This window comes from Bos grunniens, chromosome 3 (assembly GCF_055505025.1).
Source record: "Bos grunniens cultivar Pamir isolate PY7600 chromosome 3, Bosgru_T2T1.0, whole genome shotgun sequence".
In the NCBI taxonomy this organism is placed as follows: domain Eukaryota; kingdom Metazoa; phylum Chordata; class Mammalia; order Artiodactyla; family Bovidae; genus Bos; species Bos grunniens.
In genome coordinates this window covers 39413361-39428676 of record NC_141167.1, presented here as the reverse complement: position 1 = coordinate 39428676, position 15316 = coordinate 39413361, and the positions used below count along the sequence as shown (strand labels likewise).

The window sequence follows — 15316 nt, the reverse complement described above, 5'->3', positions numbered from 1 at the left end:
CACTTTCATCAAGAGGCTCTTTAGTTCTTCACTTTCTGCCATAAGGGTGATGTCATCTGCGTATCTGAGGTTATTGATATTTCTCCCGGCAATCTTGATTCCAGCTTGTGCTTCTTCCAGCCTAGCATTTCTCATGATGTACTCTGCATATAAGTTAAATAAGCAGGCTGACAATATACAGCCTTGAAGTACTCCTTCCCTGATTTGGAACCAGTCTGTTGTTCCATGTCCAGTTCTAACTTGCGTCCTGTCTTGCATACAGATTTCTCAAGAGACAGGTCAGGTGGTCTGGTATTCCCATCTCTTAAAGAATTTTCCACAGTTTATTGTGATCCACACAGTCAAAGGCTTTGGCATAGTCAATAAAGCAGAAATAAATGTTTTTCTGGAACTCTCTTGCCTTTTCAATGATCCAGCAGTTGTTGGCAATTTGATCTCTGGTTCCTCTGCCTTTTCTAAAACCGGCTTGAACGTCTGGAAGTTCACAGTTCATGTATTATTGAAGCCTGGTTTGGGGAATTTTGAGCATTACTTTACTAGCATGTGAGATGAGTGCAATTGTGCAGTCGTTTGAACATTCTTTGGGATTGGAATGAAAACTGACCTTTTCCAGTCCTGTGGCCACTGCTGAGTTTTCCAAATTTGCTGGCATATTGAGTGCAGCACTTTCACAGCATCATCTTTCAGGATTTGAAAGAGCTCAACTGGAATTCCATCACCTCCACTAGCTTTGTTCGTAGCAATGCTTCCTCAGGCCCACTTGACTTCACATTCCAGGATGTCTGGCTCTAGGTGAGTGATCACACCATCCTGATCATCTGGATTATGAAGATCTTTTCTGTACAGTTCTTCTCTGTATTCTTGCCACCTGTTCTTAATATCTTCTGCTTCTGTTTGGTCCATACCATTTCTGTCCTTTATTGTGCCCCTCTTTGCATAAAATGTTCCCTTGGTATCTCTAATTTTCCTGAAGTGATCTCTAGTCTTTCCCATTCTGTTGTTTTCCTCTATTTCTTTGAGGAGTGCTTTCTTATCTCTCCTTGCTATTCTTTGGAACTCTGCATTCAAATGGGTATAGCTTTCCTTTTCTCCTTTGTTTTCACTTCTCTTCTTTTCACAGCTTTTTGTAAGGCCTCCTCAGAGAGCCATTTTGCTTTTTTGCATTTCCTTTTCTCGGGGATGGTCTTGATTGCTGTCTCCTGTACAATGTCACAAACCTCCGTCCATAGTTCTTCAGGCACTATGTCCGTCAGATCTAGTCCCTTAAATCTATTTCCCACTTTCACTGTATAATGGTAAGGGATTTGATTTAGGTCATACATGAATGGTCTAGTGATTTTCCCTACTTTCTTCAATTTCAGTCTGAATTTGGCAATAAGGATTTCATGATCTGAGCCACAGTCAGCTCCTGGTCTTGTTTTTGCTGACTGTATAGAGCTTCTCCATCTTTGGTTGCAAAGAATATGATCAGTCTGATTTTGGTATTGACCATCTGGTGATGTCCATGTGTAGAGTCTTCTCTTGTGTTGTTGGAAGAGGGTGTTTTCTATGATCAGTGCGGAGATAATATGTAATATATGAAGTTCTCTGGCTGCCTCTTATCCCCATGCTGATTTAGGTACCCTCCTCCTGTGCACTTCTAGAGTAACTTTTCTCCATTATTTTCAGTTCAGTTCAGTCTCACAGTCATGTCCAACTCTTGGCAACCCAATGGACTATAGCACGCCAGGCTTCCCTGTCCATCACCAACTCCCAGAGCTTGCTCGGATTCATGTCCTTCGAGTTGGTGATGCCATCCAACCATCTCATCCTCTGTCCTCCTCTTCTCCTGTCTTCAGTCTTTCCCAGCATCAGGGTCTTTTCCACTGAGCCTGTTCTTCGAGTCAGGTGGCCAAAGACTTGGAGCTTCAGCTTCAGCATCAGTCCTTCCAATCAATATTCAGGACTGATTTCCTTTAGGATGGACTGGTTTGATCTGGCAGTCCAAGGGACTCTCAAGAGTCTTCTCCAACACCAGAGTTCAAAAGCATCAGCTCTTCGGCACTCAGCTTTCTTTATAGTCCAACTCTCACATCCGTATATGACTACTGGAAAAAGCGTAGTTTTGACTAGATGGACCTTTGAAGGTAAAGAAGTGTCTCTGCTTTTTAATATGCTCTCTAGGTTTGTCAGGGCTTCCCTCATAGCTCAGTTGGTGAAGAATCCGTCTGGGATGCAGAAAACCCCTTTTCAATTCCTGGGTCGGGAAGATCTGCTGGAGAAGCGATAAGCCTCTCACTCTAATATTCTTGGGCTTCCCTGGTGGCTCAGCTGGTAAAGATCCACCTGCAATGCCCAAGACCTGGGTTCGATCCCTGGGTTGGGAAGATCCCCTGTTAAAGGGAAAGGCTACCTGCTTCAGTATTCTGGCCTGGAGAATGCCATGGACTGTGCAATCCATGGAGTCACAAAAAGGCGGACACGACTGAGCAACTTTCACTTCGCTTCACTTCCCTTCACGTTTGTCATAGCTTTTCTTCCAAGGAGCAAGCATCTTTTAACATCATGTCTGTAGTCACCATCTGCAGTGATTTTGGAGCCCAAGAAAATACAATCTGTCACTGTCCATTGTTTCCCCATGTATTTGCCAAATGCAGAGTAACACAAGGTGGAAGGAGGAACATCTGAAGGAAATAGAATTGATGTGAAAGTGGGAAGATTTACAGAAATAATAACCTACATTTATTGAATGTGTAATTATGATTTGGATACTGTGATTAACTGTTTACCTACATTTTTTGATTGAATCCTAAAAAAGACCTTGGGAGGTAGATGCTGCTGTTATCTCTACTTTCTAGCTAAGAGAGCTTAGCACCTAATACAGAGAAGGCAATGGCACCCCACTCCAGTACTTTTGCCTGGAAAATCCCACTGACAGAGGAGCCTGGTAGGCTGCAGTCCACGGGGTCACTAAGAGTCAGACACGACTGAGCGATTTCACTTTCAGTTTTCACTTTCATGCACTGGAGAAGGAAATGGCAACCCACTCCAGTGTTCTTGCCTGGAGAATCCCAGGGATGGCAGAGCCTGCAGGGCTGCCGTCTGTGGGGTTGCACAGAGTCAGACACAACTGAAATGACTTAGCAGCAGCAGCACCTAATAAGGTATCCTACACACAGGTACCAATAAATATGTTTCACTTATACCTTTAGAAGTTATGGATTATTAAAGAGGTTTTCCTTTCCCCAGAATGAAGAAAAAAGACTTGCCTTTGTACTCTTGCACTAGAAAAAGAACCCAGTTAGCACTTATACAAAACTATGAGGATAACGTTGCAAATTCCCTGTCAAATAGGAAATCAGTGGAATGTGGTTTGTGTTTGCATAATAAGTAGTGATACTTCCTGAGGTATGCTTGTGTTCTGCTGTAGATAGTAGGGAACCCCTAAAAACTTTTAAATGTGGACCTTTTGGACACCTGTTTTCTTAACATATTAACTGGTACATGTTATCTTAGGAGAGTCTGCAGTAATTATATTCTGACAATAAATACATGACCTTAAAGTTGTATAGCAGCTTTATATGTATATATATAAAGTTGATATATAGCAACTTCACTGAGTTAATTTTGGCAAAGTGATTCAAGATGAAATTAATGGTTATGTAATGCAAAAGTACTTCGGTAGAGGATCTCCATAATTGTTAGGAAACTTTTAGTTTTCAACGTGGTTGAACTGCAGGGTCACAAATAATGGTGCAAAAAGTTATCTTGATAAGTTATATGTGAAAGTGATATGGCTTTTAAGTGATGTTGAGATGATAACTTTTTGATATGAACTTGGCATTTTTGGCATGGGATTGTGTGACCTATCTCCTCTCTAATTTATCGTTGACATGGAAAAAGTATAACAAGTAATTTTGGAATATGCATGGCCTAAATTAATGTAAAGGAAGTATAACAGTAATGTCCCATAACAATAGAGTGGATGGGTGAATCTTAAAAACATACCGGATGAAAGAGCCAATTTGTAGAAAATTACATATAGCATATTACCTTTATAAAGCATGAAAGTGAAAGTCGCTTAGTTGTGTCCAACTCTTTGTGACCCCATGGACTATACAGTCCATGGAATTCTCCAGGCCAGAATACTAGAAGTGACCAGAATACTGTCGCTTCTCCAGGGAGTCTTCCCAACCCAGGGATCGAACCCAGGTGTTGGGCTTTGCAGGTGGATTCTTTACCAGCTGAGCCACAAAGGAAGCCCTTATAAAGCTTAAGAACAAGCAAAAAACTATAGTTGAGGATTCTGTATGTTTATAATAAGTTTATTTATGGAAGAAAAACAGAGGAATGATAAATACAAAATTTAGTTTAATGATAGCCTTTCTGGGGAAAGCAGACGGATTAGAGAAAGCACATATAGGTGTACCCATCCATATTGGTAATGGTCTAGTTCTTAAGTTGTGTGGTGAGTTTATGGGTGTTTATTTTCACATTATGCTTCATAAACTAATCATTCTATATGTATTCTTTAGTGTCAAATACTACTCAAAATGTTTTTTAAAGATTTAGAAATTATCTTGAATTATAGTCTCAATAACTATAGTTTTCTCCGCCTTCTCTTTGGTCATATAAAGCAGATGCTATCTTGGAGTTGGGAAAACTAATGCATTGGATAAATGCTGTTCCTGATTCCATTAGGCTAATCATCATCCCTTTCAACTTTGCTTCTCTCCTGTGTACATTATAAAATTAGTGTCATCATTATTTCTCCATCTAGGTTGCAACCTTAATTTTTTTTAATTTTTGGATTTGAAGACTTTGAAGTAAGACAAACCAGGGTTTGAATCTTGGTTCTGCTACTTTACCAACTGTGACACTTACGTTGTTACTCATTGATCTCATGGATTAGTATAGTTATTCAATAAATAGTAATTGAATGATTAAGTTGCTGCTTTAAAGAGATTTCATCTTTTGTAGCCAAATTTCAAACCGTGTTTATATTTGCATAATCAGTTCAGTTGCTCAGTCGTGTCCGACTTTTTGCAACCCCATGAACCACAGTACACCAGGCCTCCCTGTCCATCACCAACTCCTGGAATCCACCCAAACCCATGTCCATTGTGTCGGTGATACCATCCAACCGTCTCACCCTCTGTCTTCCCTTTTTCCTCCTGCCCTCAATCTTTCCCAGCATCAGCGTCTTGTCAAATGAGTCACCTCTCCACACCAGGTGGCCGAAGTATTGGGGTTTCAGCTTCAACATCAGTCCCTCCAATGAACACCCAGGACTGATCTCCTTTAGGATGGACTGGTTGGATCTCCTTGCAGTCCAAGGGACCCTCAAGAGTCTTCTCCAACACCACAGTTCAAAAGCATCAATTCTTCAGCGCTCATTTCTTTATAGTCCAACTCCACATCCATACATGACTACTGGAAAAACCATAGCCTTGACTAGATGGACCTTTGTTGGCAATGTAATGTCTCTGCTTTTTTATATGCTGTCTAGGTTGCTCATAATTATCCTTTCAAGGAGCAAGCGTCTTTTAATTTCATGACTGCAATCACCATCCACAGTGATTTTGGAGCCCAGAAAAATAAAGTCTGACACTGCTTCCACTGTTTCCCCATCTATTTGCCATGAAGTGATGGGACCGGATGCCATGATCTTAGTTTTCTGAATTTAAGCCAACTTTTTCACTCTTCTCTTTCCTCAAGAGGCTCTTTAGTTCTTCTTCACTTTCTGCCATAAGAGTGGTGTCATCTGCATCTCTGAGGTTATTGATATTTCTCCCGGCAATCTTGATTCCAGCTTGTGCTTCCCCCATCCCAGCATTTCTCTTGATGTACTCTGCATATAAGTTAAATAAGCAGGGTGACAATATACAGCCTTGACGTACTCCTTTTCCTATTTGGAACCAGTCTGTTGTTCCATGTCCAGTTCTGACTGTTGCTTCCTGACCTGCATATAGGTTTCTCAAGAGGCAGATCAGGTGGTCTGATATTCCCATCTCTTTCAGAATTTTCCATAATTTGCATAATACTAAAAGTCAGATTATTATTTGCATAATACTAAAAGTCATTTCATCTTTGGGACAGATGAAAATGGGAAATATTTCCTTCTGTCCCAAAGGAAAGATCTTTGGAGTACACATTAGATACGTTAAGATTAAAAGAGCAATGGCCCCTGAGTGGCTCACAAACAGTCTGGCAGTCAGAAGCGCTTTACAAGGAGAGGCACACTCTGATAATGAACATGCCCAGGGGCCTCCCTTGGACTTGAGGCATCCAATTCTAATTTCCCCTTACAGGAGAACTGGAGAAGGAGACAGCAACCTACTCCAGTATTCTTTCCTGGAGAATTTCATTGACAAAGGACCGTGGCGGGCTACAGTCCATGGGATCACAAACAGTCAGACATGACTGAGTGACTAACACTTACACTTTAAAGTCAAACATAGTTTTGTAATAGCTCTTCCTATAAATAATCAAATCTCCTTTTAAGTGCTTCCCCTGCCCCATTATATCTTTTCCTTTTTAAAGATTCCTGGTATTACTTGCTTAGTTTTTCTAATTACTGTGGATTATTATACTAATTCGGAGAAGGCAATGGCACCCCACTCCAGTACTCTTGCCTGGAAAAGCCCATGGACGGCGGAGCCTGGTAGGCTGCAGTCCATAGGGTCGCTAAGAGTCGGACACGACTGAGTGACTTCACTTTCACTTTTCACTTTCATGCATTGGAGAAGGAAATGACAACCCACTCCAGTTTTCTTGCCTGGAGAATCCCAGGGACGGAGGAGCCTGGTGGGCTGCTGTCTGTGGGGTCGCACAGAGTCGGACACGACTGAAGCAACTTAGCAGCAGCAGCAGCAGCGTTATACTAATTCAGACAAGGACATTCCATCTGTTCCTGTGAGTTAATTTTATTCTGTTCCAAGCTGTCGACTGAGTTAAGGTTATAGTTGGAATACTTTTAGTATTGGAGGAAACTATGTTAAACAGTATTTCTGTGGGGTCCATTCTGATGACATATCATGAAAATCGGTGAGTTTCTCTGAGAGAACATTAAAATATGCTTTATATTCCTTGATAAAGGAGATTGATTCCAGGAAGCCCCACATGTACCCACATCTGTGTATGCTCAAGTCCCTTATATAAAATGGCTTAGTAAAATGGAAATGGTTGGCCCTGTGTATCCAAGGGTTTTCTGTCCACAGATTCAACCAACCATGGGTGAAAATCTTGACCACAGATGTGAAACCCATTAATATGGAGGGTACACTGTATATTTATTGAAAAAAATCTGTATAAGTAGACTAGTACAGTTCAAACCCATGTTATTCAAGGGTCAACTGTATATATTTTTTGCTTATAACTTCTTGAATAGACGCAAGTGTTTAAAGCAAGAATAATAATACTTATTGTGAGTTTTATAACGTTTGTATGTTTAACAGTATAACACAAAGGACAGAGTGAGTGGACAGTAACACTGTAAGAGTCTTACATTTTTGTAAAGTTGTATTAACTCTAAATGAACTGTGATGTGTTAAAAAGGTATGTTATAGTTCCCAAAGTAACTAATAAAAATTACAAAGAAAGATAATACATAACCAAAAAGTAAAAAAAAACAGTAGAAGAATTGAAGTGGTATATTAAAAATATCTAATCAAAAGAAGGCAGCAAAGGAAGATCAGAGGGAAGAAACAAGAGACAGAAAACAGGTAGCAAAATGTAGACCCAACTGTAAAATAATTCCATTAAATCTAAGTGCAGTAAAGACACCAATGAAAAGATTGAGAATATCGACTAGATTTAAAGCTATATATATATATCTCAACTCATTTAATCCTAGTAACACAGATACCACCCCCATCAGAAACCAAAGTACAAAAAAGAATTGTAAGAAAATTGCTGGCTGATGTATTCTTTTTCATGAATGTAGAATCAACTCAAAATTTAAGACTTGAAGGTAATACCTAGGATCATAAAACTCTTGAAGAAAACATAGGCCATAAACTCCATAACATTGGTCTTGGCAATGATCTTTTGGATCTGACACTGCAAGCAAAGGCATTAACAGAAAAATAAGTGGGACAACATCAAAATAAAAAGTTTCTGCACAGAAAAATCTTCTTCATCAACAAAATGAAAAGGCAATTTGCAGAATGGGAGAAAGTATTTGCATATTATGTATCTGATAAGGGATTAAAATCCAAAATATACAAAGAACTCCTACAACTCAATAGCAAAAAAAGAAAATGAAAACCAATCAGTTCCAGAGAGGTCGTTTTTTAAAGGCCCTCTCCCGCCAGCCCAGCCCAGACCAAGCCTACGTTAAGGGCCGCTCCTCAGCGGAAGGGCCGATGCAGGCCACGCCCTGGAAAAAAAAAAAAAAAAAGAAAACCAATCAGATTAAAAAATGGGCAGAGGATCTGAGGAAACATTTTTTCTGGAGAAGACATACAGGTGGCCAGCAGGTACATGAAAAGGTGTTCAGCATCACTAATTAAAATGGAAAGCAAAACCACAATAAGATATCACCTCACACCTAATAGAATGGCTCTTATCAGAAAGATAAGAGATAACAGGTGCTGGTGAGAATGTGGAGAAAGGGGATCCTGGGCACTCCTAGTGGGAATCTAAATTGGTGCAGCCACTATGGAAAGCAATAAGGAGTTTCCTCAAAATATAGAACTCCTATGTGATCCAGCAACTCCATTTCTGAGTGTTTTTCTGAAGGAAATCAAAACACTAACCCAGAAAGATACACGTACATGTTCATTACAGCATTATTTACAATAGCCAAGTATCCACCAGTGGTTGAATGGATAAAGAAAATCTGGTGTGTGTATATATGTGTGAGTATTATATGAGTGTGTGTATATATATATATTATTCAACCATAACGAAAAAGAAAATCCTGCCACTTGCAATATGGATGGCATCTTGAGGCCTTATGCTAGACAAAATATCAAAAAGAAAGGTTAATACCATATAATCTCAGTTATATTCAGAATCTTTAAAAAGAACAAACTCATGGAAAAAGAGGTAAGACTTGTGTTTACTAGAGATGGGGGATAGGGAGGGAAGAATTGAAGGAAGGTGGTCAAAAGGTACAGACTTCTAGTTATGAAATACATTAGGTACTGGGAAGGTAATGTACAGTGTGGTTACTATAGTTAATAATACTATATTGTATGTTTGAAAGTTACTAAGAGAGTAGTCAAGTGGGCCTTAGAAAGCGAAGTCGATTGGGCCTTAGGAAACATCACTACAAACAAAGCTAGTGGAGATAATGGAGTTTCAGTTGAGCTGTTTCAAATCCTAAAAGATGATGCTGTTAAAGTGTTCCACTCAATATGCCAGCAAGTTTGGAAAACTCAGCAGTGGTCACAGGACTGGAAAAGATCAGTTTTCATTCCAATCCCAAAGAAAGTCAATATCAAAGAAAGTTCCAACTACCACACAGTTGCAGTTATCTCACATGCTAGCAAAGTAACACTCCAAATTCTCCAATCCAGGCTTCAACAGTATGTGAACTGAGAACTTCTAGATGTTCAAGCTGAATTTAGAAAAGGCAGAGGAGCCAAAGATAAAATTGCTAGCATCCACTGGATCATCAAAAAAGCAGGAGAGTTCCAGAAAAACATCTGCTTTATTGACTATGCCAAAGCCTTTGACTGTGTGGATCACAGCAGACTGTGGGAAATTCTTCAAGAGATGGGAATACCAGACCACCTTAACTGCCTCCTGAGAAATCTGTATGCAGGTCAAGAAGCAACAGTTAGAAACAGATGTGGAACAACAGACTGGTTCCAAATTGGGAAAGGAGGATGTCAAGGCTGCATATTGTCACCCTGCTTATTTAACTTAAATGCAGAGTACATCATGCAAAATGCCAGGCTGAATGAAGCACAAACTGGAATCAAGATTGCTGGGGGAAATATCAATAACCTCAGATATGCAGATGACACCATCCTTACGGTAGAAAGTGAAGAACCAAAGAGCCTCTTGATGAAAGTGAAAAAGGAGAGTGAAAAAGTTGGCTTAAAGCTCAACATTCAGAAAACAAAGATCATGGCATCCAGTCCCATCACTTCATGGCAAATAGATGGGGAAATAGTGGAAACAGTGACAGACTTTATTTTTTGGGCTCCAAAATCACTGCTAATGGTGACTGCAGCCAAGAAATTAAAAGACACTTATTCCTTGGAAGAAAAGTTACGAGCAACCTAGACAGCATATAAAAAAGCAGAGACATTACTTTGCTAACAAAGGTCCATCTAGTCAAGGCTATGATTTTTCCAGTAGTCATGTATGGATATGAGAGTTGGACTATAAAGAAAGCTGAGCGCAGAAGAATTGATGCTTTTGAACTGTGGTGTTGGAGAAGACTCTTGAGAGTCCCTTGGACTGCAAGGAGATCCAACCAGTCCATCCTAAGGATATCAGTCCTAGGTGTTCATTGGAGGGACTGGTGTTGAAGCTGAAACTCCAATACTTTGGCCACCTGATGTGGAGAGCTGACTCATTTGAAAAGACCCTGATGCTGGGAAAGATTGAAGGCAAGAGGAGAAGGGGATGACAGAGGATGAGATGGTTGGATGATATTACTGACTCAATGGACCTGAATTTGAGTAAACTCCGTGAGTTGGTGACAGATAGGGAGGCCTGGTGTGCGCAATCCATGGGGTCACAAAGAGTTGGATCTGACTGAGCGACTGAACTGAACTGAAGCTCCCTGGGTTGATGATGGACAGGGAAGCCTGGTGTTCTGCAGTCCATGGAGTCGCCAAGTTGGACACACCTGAGTGAGTAAACTGAACTGAAGAGAGTAGCCCTCAAAGTTTTCATCACAAGAAAAACAATTATAAATGAGTGTGGTGATGGATTTTAACTAGACTTACTATGATGATCATTTCACAGTATATACATACATTGAATCATTTTGTTGTGTATCTGAAATTAATGTATTTCAATTGTTGAATTATTGTTCAGTTATTGAAATTAATTGTATTTCAATCAAAGAAATTTCCTGACTTTGTTGGTTGTATTGTGATTATGTAAGAGAATATTCTTGTTCTTAGAAAAACACACAGAAATATTTTTGGATAAAGTTATACAGGATCTCAAGATTGCCAGGAGAAATATCAATAATCTCAGATATGCAAATGACACCACCCTTATGGCAGAAAGTGAAGAGGAACTCAAAAGCCTCTTGATGAAAGTGAAAGAGGAGAGTGAAAAAGTTGGCTTAAAGCTCAACATTCAGAAAACGAAGATCATGGCATCCGGTCCCATCACTTCATGGGAAGTAGATGGGGAAACAGTGTCAGACTTTATTTTTTGGGGCTCCAAAATCACTGCAGATGGTGACTGCAGCCATGAAATTAAAAGACGCTTACTCCTTGGAAGGAAAGTTATGACCAACCTAGATAGCATATTCAAAAGCAGAGACATTACTTTGCCAACAAAGGTTCATCTAGTCAAGGCTATGGTTTTTCCTGTGGTCATGTATGGATGTGAGAGTTGGACTGTGAAGAAGGCTGAGTGCTGAAGAATTGATGCTTTTGAAGTGTGGTGTTGGAGAAGACTCTTGAGAGTCCCTTGGACTGCAAGGAAATCCAACCAGTCCATTCTGAAGATCAGCCCTGGGATTTCTTTGGAAGGAATGATGCTAAAGCTGAAACTCTAGTACTTTGTCCACCTCATGTGAAGAGTTGACTTACTGGAAAGGACTCTGATGCTGGGAGGGATTGGGGGCAGGAGGAGAAGGGGATGACAGAGGATGAGATACCTGGATGGCATCCCTGACTCAATGGACATGAGTCTGAGTGAACTCCGGGAGTTGGTGATGGACAGGGAGGCCTGGCGTGCTGTGATTCATGGGGTTGCAAAAAGTCGGACATGACTGAGCGACTGAACTGAACTGAACTGATACAGGGTCTCTAACATTTTCAGTAGATCATAAAAAAAAAAAAAATTGTATTGTATATGTATATATTCGTGTTTGTTTATATAGAGAATGGTAAAGCAACTGGGACAAAATGTAATAAGTATTAAAGTCTGGGTCAAGGATAACAAAAACTTATTCCTAATTTTTTTTTTTTTTTTTTTTTTTGAGTGCTTAGGTCTATAGCATTAGATTATATGGACTTGATTGGATTAGATGATTCCCTTCTTTCTAGTCTGCCTGCAGTGCGGGAGACCCAAGTTCAGTCCCTGGGTTGGAAAGATCCCCTGGAGAAGGAAATGGCAGGCCACTCCAATATTCTGCCTGGAAAATCCCATGGACGGAGAAGCCTGGCAGGCTACAGTCCACTGGGTCACAGAGTCAGACATGACTAACAACTTCCACTTTCATAGTTGTTTTACAATACTATGTTGGTTCCTGTTGTACATACAACAAAGTAAATCAGCTCTGTGTATACATATTCGAATCCCTCTTGGGCCTCCCACCCACCCCCAGTCCGTCCTACCCACTTGGCATTATAGTAGAGCATCAAGCTGAGCTCCGTGTGCTGTACTGCAGGTTTCTGGTACAGATAACTTAGAATGTTTTTAACTTTAAAATATATAAAAATTAAATTACCCCTCAAACTACTCATCAAATTGTTTTTTAACTTGCTCTGTAACAAGAGAAGCCACTGCAATGAGAAGCCCTCTTGCCACAACTAGAGAAAGTCCGTGAGCATCAATGGAGACCCAGTGTAGCCATATACAAATAAATAGAAATAAACATTTAAAAATGCTAATGGATGGGTTAAACAGTAAATTAAACGCAATTAAAGAAAGAATTGTAAACTAGAAGATTGACCTGAAGAAACTGTGCAAAAAGTAGCATAGAGATTAATGATAAGAAATAGATGTTTAGACATATTAAAAATGGAATAGAAAATCTAAGATTTCTTCTAGAGGGATTCGCAGAAAGGTAGAATCAAGGAGAACCAGTATTTGGAGAGATTATGGCTTAGATTTTTCCAGAACTGATAAGATACAAATCCACATAAAGAGACTGCTTTAGATACAAACCGACATGGTTGTGTGCTTAGTCGCTCAGTCATACATGACTCTTTTTGACCCTTTGCACTATAGCCCTCCAGGCTCCTCTGTCCATGCAATTTTTCAGGAAAGAATACTGGAGCAGGTTGCCATTTTTCTTCTCCAGGAGATTTTCCCAACGCAAGGATCAAACTCGTGTCTCCTGTGTCTCCTCATTGCGGGCAGATTCTTTACCCTGTGAGCTATTTGGGGAAGCCCAGTTCTCTATCAGTCTTTTGATAGAGAAACTTTTGACACCATAAACATGTTGCCCAATAACTGGTCATGGTTTGGGCCAGTTTTATCATTAAGAATAGCAAGATTAATCATCAGTTACTTTCATGTGGTAACCATATTTCTGTGTGCATTGGAGTGATAGTCCCACTTACCCATACTGTGATAGTGAATTATTATATGACCTCTGTGAATGTTGAACACAAAAGAGCATAAACTTGAGTGAAAGGGAGAATGCAAAAGAGATGGGAGATTCTTATTCCTTCTTTGCTTATCCCCATATGTAGAATGAAAAACATCATTTTAGATTTCTTAATTTATATCTTTAAGAGTCACATGGGATGTGAATTTGGCCATTGCCTTTAGTCAAAGGATTTCTAAGGGTCTCATAAGCATATTGCATAATCTTCTAAACACTCTTCATGTAGTTGTAGCTGGCAGTAATATCTCCATTATAGAGAGGAGTAAATGGAAGCACGGTATACCAAATGATATTTTTATATCCATCAGAAATGTCTTACTGGTTTACAGGCCAGTATTACTATCAACTTTATGAAGCTTAGTGAGATTATGTGATTTGCCCAACCTTAGAGAAAGAATTTGGCATAACATCAAGGCTCCCTGAGTCTTATCTGCCTTACTAATTTTATCTCCTCCCCACACATACACACACTTAGCCTCAGCTCTGCTACTCAAATCATATTTAATCCAATGTTTTAAAAGTCCTGTAAGGGATGATGGATAACTGTTAGTCACAATTGTGGTTACTTATGAGGGAAAAAAAAGGCTGAACAGGATGGGACAAAAGAAAGGTTTGGCAGGAGGTGGGGGTAGATGAAACACATCTCCCATCCAAGTTCTAACCAGCTCGGACCCTGATTAGCTTCTGAGGTCAGATGAGATTGGGTGCATTCAGGGTGGTATGGCCATAGACAGATGGCAAACTTCTATTTGTTCAGTGATGGTTACAAGTGTGGTTGCCTTATAATAATCCATTAAGCAATATATTTGTTTAATGTTAAAAAAGAGAAAGTCCTGTAAGGGAACCTTAACTCATGTAGCTTCATGAGTCTTTGAAGTATCATTCCTGGTTCTTAATTAAAAATCAAATGATAGTTTATTTTTTTCTAGAACAACTTTTTAAAAAAATATTGTAACTGCTATTAGTAATGTTGTATACTAAAACTCATGCATTTGTTCTGTTCTGATGAATTGTTATTCATTTGCCAAGTCATGTCTGATTCTTTGTGCCCTCATGGACTGTAGCCTACCAGGCTCCTCTGTTCATGAGATTTTCCAGGCAAGAATACTGGAGTGAATTACTATTTCCTTCTCCACGGGCTCTTCCTGAATCAGTGATCCAATCCGTGTCTCCTGCATTGGAAGGCAGATGCTTTACTACTGAACTAGCAGAGAAGCCCTCTGATGAGTTAGAGAATCCTAGTCAGGATATTACCATGTGGTAAGCTAAATAAAATAGTGGAAGATGGTCTTAAAGAGTAATATGGCTAATTCTATACAGTTACTCTCTGCCTGTTGATATAAAACCATATTCTTTATCTTTCTTAAATCCTCACCAGCAGTAGTGCTGGTAGCAAACAGAATTTTGATCCCAGTGAATCTAAACCTAGGACACCTAAAGCTGGACTTACATTCAAATTGTGGGCATAGGTGTAGATATGGGTTAAGGTGGAAATGAAGAAAACCTGTAGAATTTAAAGTTACCCATAAGAGGGGTGTAATTAGGAAATAATAGGTGGGATGTAATTAGTATATAGTGAGGCTTCCCTGGAGACTCAGTGGTAAAGAATCTGCCTGCCAATGCAGGAGACACATATTCAGTCCCTGAGTTGAGACTATACTTGAGAAGGAGATGTCAACCCACTCCAGTATCCTTGCCTGGGAAGTACTATGGACAGATGGGCCTGGGAGGCTACAGTTCATGTGCTCACAAAAGAGTCAGACATGACTTAGTTAAAGTGTAGTTCTGTGGCATTTAAGTATAGGTAACCCTTGAGTTATTTGGGGATTAAGGACACCAGTTACAGTTCACTTATAG

At 39.8% G+C, this 15316-nt stretch overlaps 1 protein-coding gene across 28 annotated transcripts in view; it reads left to right on the top strand.

Moving 5' to 3' along the window:
- ITGB3BP (integrin subunit beta 3 binding protein) overlaps nt 1–15316 on the top strand; it is a 106857-nt gene that overhangs the window by 1463 nt on the left and 90078 nt on the right. For 6 of the 28 annotated variants that reach the window (XR_015160194.1, XR_015160177.1, XR_015160193.1 and 3 more), the window contains exon 1: nt 5634–6894. The exons of the other annotated variants lie outside the window; for them this stretch is intronic. The gene's annotated coding sequence lies outside the window, so the exon portion shown is untranslated. Of the gene's footprint in view, nt 1–5633; nt 6895–15316 lie in introns of those variants that run through there. 28 annotated transcript variants of the gene reach the window in all.